Source organism: Zalophus californianus, chromosome 4 (genome assembly GCF_009762305.2).
Source record: "Zalophus californianus isolate mZalCal1 chromosome 4, mZalCal1.pri.v2, whole genome shotgun sequence".
Taxonomy (NCBI): domain Eukaryota; kingdom Metazoa; phylum Chordata; class Mammalia; order Carnivora; family Otariidae; genus Zalophus; species Zalophus californianus.
In genome coordinates, this window is record NC_045598.1 from 49,304,286 (window position 1) to 49,315,191 (window position 10,906).

The 10,906-nt window shown below is 38.6% G+C and overlaps 1 long non-coding RNA gene across 1 annotated transcript; it reads right to left on the reverse strand.

Moving 5' to 3' along the window:
* Nucleotides 1-930: 930 nt before the first annotated feature.
* LOC113936133 lies at nucleotides 931-9,281 on the reverse strand. The gene is made up of 4 exons (XR_003524206.2): nucleotides 9,125-9,281; nucleotides 8,582-8,660; nucleotides 6,199-6,280; nucleotides 931-1,952 (listed from the first exon to the last, which is right to left on the reverse strand). It is a non-coding gene; the product is annotated as an uncharacterized LOC113936133 (long non-coding RNA).
* Nucleotides 9,282-10,906: the final 1,625 nt, after the last annotated feature.

Genomic DNA, 10,906 nt, shown 5'->3' on the forward strand with positions numbered 1-10,906 from the left:
GTACACACAGTTGATTCAGTCTCTGAATCAACCACCTGCTCCATTTATATGACATCGTACTGTGGATCTTAGGCAAAGGTGGAGAGGAGATTTCAGGTGTCCTCATTCTAGTCCACTGTGTTCTCACAACACACTTCCAATGGCAGCAGGAGTAAACATGAAAAGCATGTCTTAAAGGCTTGGGTTCCCTGGTACAATTAAAGGAGCCAGAGCAAATGAAAGCGTTGGTCTGCCAATGTGAACACAGTTTCCCATATTAATAAGGAGCCCCTGGTACTTGATAATCCTCCAAGTTCTTTTATTTCTGTTGATGGTTAGTTTGTGAGGTTAATTACATATGCTAGATAAAAGAGAAAGATGTGTGTGCAGATGATGCTGAGATGTCTTCTTTCAAAGCAAAAATCACTTGTGTTGTTGAGTAAGGTCAAAGGAGGAACACATAACAGTGATCAACAACACAATAACATCAACAACAACAAAAACTGCCCATTTTGTAAATGCAAGGCTCAGGTTAGGGACATAATACAGAGTTCTGCGTAAGAGGTATACATTTAAGCACATGCCCAGACTCTTGTGCTTCTAAGCAACCTTTCATTCCCTAAGAGTTTTATGGAAGGTTGAACATGGATTGAAGGAACATGCTCTTTTTCTTTTATTTTATCATGTTATGTTAAGTCACCATAGAGAACATCATTTGTTTTTTTATTAGTAAAATTTCTTTTTTTTATTTTATTATGTTATGTTAATCACCATACATTACATCATTAGTTTTTGATGTGGTGTTCCATGATTCATTGTTTGCATATAACACCCAGTCAGTGCTCCATGCAATAAGTGCCCTCCTTAATATGCATCACCGGGCTAACCCATCACCCCACCCCATGCCCCTCTAAAACCCTCAGTTTGTTTCTTGGAGTCCATAGTCTCTCATGGTTCGTCTCCCCCTCCGGTTCCCCCCCTTCGTTTTTCCCTTCCTAATGTCCTTCTTGCTATTCCTTATGTTCACAACATGCCCTTTAAGCATAAAATGTGTAATGTAATATTTAAAGAGTTGAGTCTTAGGATGTCTCATCAAAGGATAGTGTTGAGAGGTGACTGGAACTCAAGAAATCCTTGTATCCTCTGTAGGTTTCACTGGCCCATGTAGGTGCACAGCTAGAATTCTAAAAAGTAAAGCAACTTGAATAAAAACACAGGGGTTAGATTTCCCAAAGGGGTTAGGTCCCATTTGGCTAAAGCATATGGTATGGGAAGTATGCTTGGAAATGTTGCTTTTGGTAAAAATGCAAGAGCACTTTGAATGCTTGGTGGACATTTGTGAATGTTCAGTAGGCTATGAGGGATTAATTAATATTCTTGACAAATGAAATAGCATGATGTGAAAAATGCTTCAGAAAACTTAATCTTGCCACACTGTGTAGGGAGGATTGGAGTGAAATATGCAAATAAATGGAAAAGCAGTGAAGAGGCTCCAGTATAGTATAGACTCATTTATTCTATTCTCAGTTCTCAGACTGTGTTATGAAAACTTGGGGTTGCCAAGTAAGAGACCTCTAAATAAAAAAGTAGTATCCTTCTCATTCCCAGAAAATCTAATAGTAAAAGGAAAAGGTTTTAAAAAAAAATCTGGATAACAGCATTTCTGGGAAGAGAAGGCAGGAATCTAGACCTCTGTGACAGAGATTGCCGAATGTCACCCAATAAACATTTCTTTCTACTTTCGTTGTAAAAGAACCCTGATATTATTTGAGATAGCGATGAACCCAGCTAAAAGACTGCATGTCCTAGCCTTCTTACAGCTGAATATGGTAATGTTTAAAAGATCTGGGTCATGACAGGTAAGTAGAAAGCAGAAAACATGAGCCCTTTTTTGCTGTCCTGTTTCTTCCTGCTGCCAGCCTGGAATGCAGATGTGATTTTGTTCCAGCAGCCATCTTGGACAATGAGGTGACCTTGAGAATGAAAGCAATATGCTGACAGTAGTGAAATAGAAAATGGCCCCGAATATTTTTTTTTTCCCAAGAGACAAACTCCTCTCTTATTTAAGTCATTATTGTTTGGTATTTTCTATTATGTACAGCAGAACCCAATCCTACCTGATTCTGCAACTTTATAAAAATAAATCTTGGGAACTGGGCTTTAGACACAACTCTCTTAAAATAATTACTAGGGGACCATCCATGTTAAAGAATCCTAGAGGTATTATCTAACCTAACACGGCTCCAGCTATGAAATCTTTTCTGCATAGCCTCCCTTAAGACATTGCTTTCAATTCTGTTTTCTAAACGTCTCAACAACACACCCCTTCCTTTCCACCCCAACCACTGTTATCATAATTCAGTTCCTCATCTTCTCTGTGCTGAACTACTTCCTAACTTGTTTCCCCGTCACTAGTTTTGCCAACACTTCACCCCACCCTATTGTCTACTGTCTTTGTCAGCTCTGGCGGCCAAAGAAAAATTCCATGGGCTGGGTGGCTTATCAACAACAAACGTGTATTTCTCATAGTTCTAGAGGCTGTGAAGTCCAAGATCAAACATCAGCAGATTCAATGTCTGGTGAAGACCACTTTCTGATTTCACAGATGGCACCTTTCCTCTGTGTTCTAACATGGTGGAAGGGGCAAAGAATATCTCTTTGATAAAGTCACTAATCCCATTCATGAGGTCTCCACATTCATGGTTTAAGCGCTTTTCAAAGTCCCCACCTCCTAATATCATTATGTTGGAGGTTAGGATTTCAACATATTAAGTTGGGGGGAACACAAACATTCTACCTATAGCACCTACCCATTTTCCACACTGCCAGCAAGGTGCTACATCTAAATCCAAATCCAATCACATCATTTTCTTACTTAAAGTCTTTCAAAGGCCCCAGATTTCCTGGTAGGGCCTTTTTTTCTTCAACCTTATCTCTTCATAATATACTCCACATACTCCATTTTCCATTAGCATAAGGTCCTGAATGTGCCCCATTGCTTCATGCCTCCCTGTCTCTCCACTGGAATGCTCCTCTATCTCTCACCCACCTGACTTGATCTTATCTGTATTTAAAGACTGCAGTGAGTATCTATGGTGGTAGTTAACAAACATTTGGTCTCAGAATCAGAGTCTACTCTAAAATATTATTGAGGATCGCAAAATCATTTGCTGATATCAGTTATACTATTAATATTTAATATTTAGAAGTTTAAAGTGACACTAATTTTCAATATATATTAGTTCATTTACAAATAAGAATATATGCTAACATATACAAAATATTTTATGAAAAATAACTATATTTTCAAAAAACATAATGAGAAGAGTAGCAGTGTTCTGCATTTCTATAAATTTCTCTGATGTCTGGCTTAATAGAAAACTTTTCTGGCTTAAAAGATTTTCATATCTGTGTTTGCATTCAATCTATTTTGGTATGTTTTTGGCTGAAGTATATGAGGAAAATTTGGAGAATCTTGTGGATATTATTCTTTGAAACTATGCAAAACTCAGTAAGTGGTGATTTCTTAAAGGTTAGCTTCAATGTAGAATCTGAAACCATATTAATGAGCTCTTCATACTTTGTTACATTAAAATCCACTGGTCAACCTTGAATGGGTCTTTTACCCACGAACTTTGTAGCATCAATGCACGGGTCATTTGGGAAATATTGGTTTAGACATGCAGGTCTTCCAAATGTTGCTATATCAAAAAATCACTTTGTTACTATCACCACAAATCTCATCGGAAAAGTCATTATAAGGAACTATCAAGTTCAAAGCGGTGGTTACACGTTTTCCAAAATTCTGATTTTTACTTGAAAGTTCAAATTTTATCATTGGCAACAAATACTGTTAGTTGTTTGTTTGTTTTTTTTTTTAAGTAATAACAGGCTTACTTTATTCATGAATATTCCTGACAAACACCCAAATCTGAACAGCCGTACTTTTTCTGTAAGTTATCTTTTCCGAATAAAAATTATGTTCCATGAAAAAAGACAGCTACTTCAGCTTGCAACTGAAACAACTGTGCAGTGACTTTTCCTCAAGGCAGCCTTTGTACTTCAGTATGCAGCCAAATAACTACATGGCATAATTAATTTGGCATACAGGCATTTAAAGGCATGTAAGCAGGGTTAATATTTTAAAAAATTAATAGTTTCACTGTTTATTCAAGGACATTCTTAAACTGACACTTTTAGCTGTGAATGCAAGGCACTAAGAAATACAATGACAACCTCACAGTTGGATACCACTGTTTCGATTCATGCTAAGGGGCCAGCAGTTTTACTATGACTGCTTTTGTAACATTAGCTCAAATGTCAACACAGTAAACAAAGAAAAGGCAGATCGTATTTTAGGATTATTAAGAAAATAGTTTTGACCTCATGGACCCCCTAAAGGACTTTGAGACCCATGGACCATACTTTGAGAGTCACCTATGGAATCTATGGATTCATTAACCTGATCCTACCTCCCCTCTTTTGGGAACTGCCTCTTTCAACGGCATTAGAGGTAATACAGCTCCTGTGGAAGCTGCCTGTTTCTAAATAACCCTGCCCCATACCACATCTGATTGGCCTGAAAGTGAACCAATACATTTCTTCCCCAGAAATTTTGGCCTCAGAATTTTGGCATGTGGACCGTGCATTGGAGCAGCTTCTTTCCAGTGAAGCTAGCAGCTGTAAAACTTTGTGTCAGTTTCAATACTGCCTGAGAAAGACACCAAGAGACCGTTTCTGCCAGTCTGCAGCCAAAGTGAGGCAGAGATGAGAGGTGAAGAGATATCTTGTTAATGTTCAGATAAAGGACACAATTTTTCCTTGGGCCTGGCCATGTTGCTATCCTTGATTACTATGAACACCCTGTTGTCTCTACAATAAAAGTCCTCTGAGATTAAATCCTTTATATAGGTTTTCTATCACTGATAATTAAAAACATCTGGAAAAAAAATTCTGCTCAAGGGACTCCTCATCTGTGAAGCCGTCCTGATTCTACCCTCAGAGCAGAGTTGATACTTCCCACCTTCGAGCCCACATTCAACCTAACACTCATGTCTAGCACGCTATCTGTCTTGCTGCACTCTCATTGTGAAGCTTTCTCCCTTGGATGTTCCCCTTGATACACTGAAAGGTCCTGGAAACAATGAGAGTATAGGACTTTTTTTTTTTTTTTCATTCAAATCTTAGCAAATTAAGTATATAAGTGGATAAGTAGAGATGGAGTTTGGGGAGAGAAAGAATGAAGGGGGGGAAAAGCATTGACATAGACATAAAATCTTGTTCTAGTCCTTCCTGGCTAAGTCATTTCATCCCTCTGTGCCTCCATCTACCCACCTGCAAAATACCTGGGGCCCTGGGCTGAGGCTGGATTAGGTGAGACACTTGGAGTGACTTCACTAGGCAAAGGTTTCCTAAGTTAAGAAACCCCATCCTTCCTGGCTCAGTTAGAAACACTGATGTTATAGAAATCCTATCTTTAGATGATTCCTCTAGGAATCATGATCAAATTTATAAAACTTTCTATTTTGTAAATTGGAGGCATCCAAAGAGACCCTATCCACTAACTCCTGTTTAACTACTTATTTATTCAAGTTTCAATTATTAAACTTTCAAGTTTCCTGAGGTCCCCCAAACCACTAAGTAGAACTCACCGAAATAGAAATCTTATAATTCTTTGGTAAATCTTTTAATCTCCATTTCTTTGCCTGTTAAACAGGAAAAACATCATCCTCTGAGGTTAAATGAGACGTTCTTTGTTAAAGAACGTGCTAAGGTGCCTAGTATGGGGTAAACAAAGTCCATTCATTTACAGGTATTTTTTTCTCCCACTGAACTTCAGGTTTCCTTCAGGAAGCTCAGATTGAAATAATATTTATCAATGAGCTAACCCAGACTGAGAGAGGTCAGAGGATAGGCATAAATTCACACAGCTAGTCATCACTGCTGCAGAAGCTCGACACAGCTTTCTGACTCCAAATCCTGTTCTTTCTACCCTTTCGGTTTCTCCCACTTAAGCAAAGAGCCCTAAGATTTTAGTTCAAATAAAAGACAAGTATGTTATTCCATCTTTGGGTATTTGAGGAAGTAAATTTAAAAAAATAAATTTAAGCTGAAAGATGATAGAGGGCATTAAATACATTACAACATGATTAAAAATAATGATAGGCAGATTGGAAAGAGGAGGAGGACGTGAATTTCAGTCACTGCCCTGACACTTACTAGCTTGGTGAGTTAGGCAAGTCAGTCAAGCGAAACGTACAGTCATTCCATCCCTTGTAAAATGAAGGAATTTGTTCTTGTCCTGCAGGGAAAGAGAACAAAACTGTTTTCTGAGCACCTACCCATGTACTTTACAAACATTTCTCACTTAATTCTTATAACAACTCTGCTCATCTGCTCAGTTGGTATTATTTGTTGTTATTGTTGTTTTTTCTGAGAAGGAATCTAGGATCTAAAAATTTCATTTAATTTGCTCAAGGTCGCAGGATTAATCCCTGTGATTCCCACCACCACAGACTGTTCTACATGCCTTAAAAAATGGTCATGAGATGAAATAGGATAAGAGATGAGAATGAACGTGTCACGCTGTCCAAAATCTGGTCCTATTGGTGAAAGCTGAAGAATGCTCCCGGAACATCAGATCAGAGGACCTGAGTTTTAAGCTCTTATTTCACCACTTACTAACTGTGCAATCTTGACAACTTCCCTTCGCTTCACTTCTCTGGACCTCATTTTTCTCACCAGTAAAATGGGGCACATGCAATCACAGGCCTAGAGGCTTGCCTCACAGAACGGTGAGGAGGTCCCAGCAAGATCACAATTGTAAAAATGCTTTGTGCTCCGTAGAGCCCTATACAAATGTATGTTATCATTATTATTATTGCTATTACCATTATTATTACACCGTGTTCTTTGGGCAAGACATTTATGTTAAACTGACACAGCACATAATTGGAGTGCTCAAGTTAAATAAATGAAGTCAGCTGTCTGACTCCTTTAAGATAAATGATGTTATTACAACATAATTGTATAACCCCATATAGCTTACAGCAGCAAAAGGATGTGTATTTCACATGCCCTCCTATAATTACATCCCCATTATAATTTTGCAGTTAGTTGCGATGAGCTCTGGTCATGAAAACATGCCAATTTTGTATGGGATTGAAGTCTGCCTAATTTTAGCAAATTGAGAGTCACACAAAAGAAAAGAGATAAATACTATGTTGTTATTTTTCATTAGAGAACTGCTATATTAAGAGGCTGCGATCCAGCTGTGTTTGTTTAAATAAAAGTGTGATTTGAATACCTCCTACAGCTAATGTTCCTGCCAATGAATAAAAGATAAAAATGCAGCTCTCCTCTAGCTGGATGGGAGTCTCTGCATTCTAGCTGACTTGGAGATTTATTGTTCCACGTAAGGAAGTTGAAAGCGTGGAGGGCAGACCACACGCAGGGGCCTTTTGTGTATTGTTTCAAGCCATACCACTAATAGATTTCTTCCACTGAGGCTCCCAGCAATTCAGCTGTGCTCAAATGCTCCACTTAACTGTGAAAATAATAATAATAAAATAGTAATAATTATGCCTAAATAGCAAATGCAGCCCAGCTCGATGCTACGAGGAAGAAAGTAAACAGGAACAGATACCATTCAGAGAAGGAATGCTGTTATTTAAGTGTCGTTGTGATAATGGATTTAAGCCTCCTTTATTTCTTCCAAACAGACCCTCTCACTTCCAGCCAAGTGCTCTCTGTCCTCAGTGTCCCCCAGGACCTAGCAGTGTTCTCCTGGAATTCACAGCCCTGACAAGACGACCAGACCGGAATGGAAGACAAGAGATGATCTCCAAGCTGTAACTACAATGTAGTGCAATTCTGAAGCACCTAGAGTGTTCTAGAAGTCTGGCATACCAAGATATGGACAGCATTAAAATCTCTGCCCTTAGGTAGATTACAGGCTAATGATGGATATAAGGTACAACATAGTCCCCATTCTCCAAATCATTAAGTGTGACTTTTAAAAAATGCCATTATCTGGACACTGCTCTTGACCATTTAATTCTTGTCCACATTGCCCTCTGACATAGCCCTGCCAGACTTCTTACATGCATACGTACACAGACACGCACACACACACACACACACACACATACACACCATGTCTTTTACCTCCAGGTCTTTTCAGCTGCTACCTATGCCCTCTACCTGACCTCCTTCCCTCCTGTACTCACTGAATGAACTGATCTTCATGATTTAATTCAAACATCATCTCCCACAAGTCTTCCCTATACCATCCTCATGGATGCTCCAAGCACGGTGGGAACATACTTCCTCTCTGTGGCACTAACACCTGTGCTCATGTCTCACACTAATCCCCACCTGAAGAGGCTGGACTGAAGAGACCTGCATCATGTGTCCCCATCTCATTCTGGGGTGAGGGGAACACATCGCTTCCCTTTTTCCCCTTTTCCCTCCCACCAGTCCTTACCAACTACCAGAATCACAGCCATCATGAGCCATTATAATAGGAATGCAACTTTCAGATGTGTTGAGCTGGAATAAAACTAGAGAATGATAGTTGTATTGAAATATTCTGTTTACTTACCTGTCCCTCTACTAGGTCTTGGGGGAGGCACCATGTCTCTGCATCTCTATATCCTCAGGGCCTATAACAGTGACTAGAACTTTACAGGTGTATCGTAAATGATGGATGGATGGGTAACCAGATGAACGTAAGAGAGAAGACAAATGAAAAGTGGAAGTAAAACACAGTGAGAACCAAAATAAGGGACAGTTCATTTACAGCTGGAAAAAAATTGGCCCTCTGAAGAATGTGACCACTGAGCTAAGATTTAAAAGATTTGTGATTAGGAACTGGGCATTCCAGGCTGAGAGAACAGCAAACATGACTAGTCAACAAATACCCCAGAACCTCACACTAATCAAACAGGGTAGTCACACTATCCAGAGGGCTTAGTTACTTTAGACATAAAAACTTTGAAAGGTTACATACTGTTCCAATAATAACCAATTTCTGAATCCTTTACAGTCTTCAAGATCTACCTACATAGGCACTAAAGAAAATCTATCTCAGATGGCTTTGAGTTTTTTTAAACCCAAATCTGGAATACCCAGCTTAATTTCCTACCTCACTGTTCCTTCGAAGGTTGAATATATATGATTCACACACACAGCATGTGCTCAATATATTGAATGAAGTCAGTGAACTAACAAACTCAAAATTGCCACCACCGGGGACAATAAAAATGTCACATCACTTCATCATAGTCACCAGTTCATAGTGAAGAAGAATTGCCTGGTGAAAAAAGAGAAAAAGAAAAAAGCACACTACTTATTGACTGTTTAACCCTGTGCATATTATATAACATAGCTAAGCTTCAATTTCCTCTCTTATAAAATGACATTAACGGCAGTTGCTTCATAAAGCTATTGTTAAGATCAAATGAGACAAATGTTAGATTAAAGCCATATAAAATTACTGTTTCCTGGTGAGAGATCCACAACTTCATGTGATTCAACCTAACGTAACAGTGATTAGAGTATAGTAAATGTTCAATTTATGTTAAGAATAAATACTGTGTATACATGATAAATGCAGGCTTAAACCTTAGCTTATATCATTTAATAGCAGTTAATGAGTGAGTCAGTTAATGAGTAAGGCACTTGTTCTAGTCACAGTTTCATCATCTATAGAATGGAGTTGATGGTATTTGCCTAATAGGTATATCATGAGAATAAAAACAATTCAAAATATCGGATACAAAGAGGTCACTCAACCAACAGAAGCCTGTATGACTGCAAAAGACCAAGACCTATGGAAAGGCTACAGGAATTCCAAAAAAGAATGATAGGGAGAAAGTTTATTCAAGAGAAGTTCACAGCCATAGGTACTCTGGCTTTAGGTTGGGATATTCTTTATTGAAATCCTATGACCATGCACATAATTCTAAAGACCTGGCATGTTGAAGCTGTCTTAGTTAAGGCCCAAGTAGAAGACTTTGGGGCACTTGCCAGAAGCCACTGACCCTTGAAGGCTCTGGAATGTCAGGGAGCCTGGTTTATACTGTCTGAGTCAATTTAAATAACCAGCATGCCTGAAGTCTAAAAAATCTATTCAAACAGTAACCTTCATGATCAAATTAAAACTACATGTTTTTTTTTTCCCCCAAGGGATATGGCAAGGGGATCAAAACTAGATGTGAAATACTCAGAGGGATCTGATTAACAGCAGGAGTTTCTGACTAGAAAAACATCAAGTGTAAAAAAATATAAAGAATATTCATTCATACCATCAGAAATTATTATTATCGTCAGAAATAATAATAAACTGGGTTATGACCACATGCAAAAGAAGTGGGAAGACATGGCTTTTATCAAATGTGTAATGCTAATAGCCATCCAATAAAGTAATTATTTTAGTTAAATTTTGGAATATCTGAGAAGTAGTATATAGAGATTGTAAAGGGATACTGTTCATGGGGTATTCGCAGGGGAGTGCTTTATCGATGTCCTGAATGTGTGCCTGGGGACCTCAATCCCACACACAAAGTTTAGAGGGCACATCTATCTTAATGTGGTGCTGAAAATAATCACCAAACCTCAAAGGTTTCTTCACTTAGAATTTGGATCAGGGATGATGTGAGGAATCCTCAAGAGGATTTCTTGGAACTTGTCCTTTTTAAAAAGGGAAAAGAAAAGAAAAATAAAGACATTTTGAACTACACTGTGAGGAATTCAAATGGGGAGAGGGAAGAGAGTCCTCTCTCAAAACCAAGACTTAAACATCAGCTGGCCTTGCATATTTCACACCAAACAACAATAGAAGGCGGGGATCGAAGAGTACAGGCCTTGGGGTCATTTATATCTGGTCTGGGTGCCAGTTCTGCCACTTAAGACCTTGGACAAATTT